At 35.1% G+C, this 844-nt stretch overlaps 1 protein-coding gene across 1 annotated transcript in view; it reads left to right on the top strand.

Moving 5' to 3' along the window:
- The first annotated feature begins 471 nt into the window (after window positions 1–471).
- The window catches only part of LOC106882026 (uncharacterized), a 28,613-nt gene continuing 28,240 nt past the window's right edge, over window positions 472–844 (top strand). Inside the window, exon 1 of the mRNA XM_089350124.1 lies at window positions 472–809. The gene's annotated coding sequence lies outside the window, so the exon portion shown is untranslated. The remainder of the gene's footprint in view (window positions 810–844) is intronic.

Genomic DNA, 844 nt, shown 5'->3' with positions numbered 1-844 from the left:
TTCGACAGGGAAAATATCAAGTCTCGAGGCGTAACCTCATTAAGGAAGGTCTAAATTGAATTGGCTTAAACACACAAGGTGAAAGTTACAGGGAATAAGTTAGAGTGGAAATGTGTGTTTGGAGTGGGCTAATACTGGGGGCTGCATACAGAAGTTTCAAAGTAAACAAGCAAATTTTTTACCTCCCCAAATGTCAATGTTGACAATGTTCCCTATATAAGCAGAATGTATCCTGTTGTTGACTAATGAGAATACTTCGTGCCCAACTTGACTGACCACGACACTAGATCGTTTCTTAAAGTTTGTTGCATTTCAAAGTAATATAAGAATACATAATAAGCAGGAAATTGAAATATCAAAAAAGGTATGAATTCTTATTTTCTTCGTGATTCTATAATATATTAAATTTTATTTATTCTGTATTTTTTCTTCTTTATGACGTATTTCTTACGTTATTTCTTTCATTGCTTTTTTTTGTATCAGATTTGTCGCAATATGAAATTGATCGATTAGGATATTTTAAGAATCTTCTTTATCTTCATCTCGTACTATGATGCTAGTCACAAAGGCGGCGAGCTAGCAGAATCGTTAGCGTGCCGGACAAAATGTTAAGCGATATTTTTTCCGGTTCTTTACGTTCTGAGTTCAAATTCTGCCGCGGTTGATTTTGCCTTTCGGAGTGTCGATAAAGTGAATACTTGCTAAGCATTGGAGTCGATGTAATCGACTTTTGTGCCAAAATTTGAAACCATTATCATGCTATTCAAAACAGTACTTTTGGAGGAAAACCAACCTTCCCTTTAGTAGGGGTGAGTATTGAAAAATAAGCAGTGAAATTGCTTTG

Source organism: Octopus bimaculoides, chromosome 4 (assembly GCF_046866305.1).
Source record: "Octopus bimaculoides isolate indiv1 chromosome 4, ASM4686630v1, whole genome shotgun sequence".
Lineage (NCBI taxonomy): Eukaryota > Metazoa > Mollusca > Cephalopoda > Octopoda > Octopodidae > Octopus > Octopus bimaculoides.
This window is presented reverse-complemented; position numbering and strand designations above follow the sequence as displayed.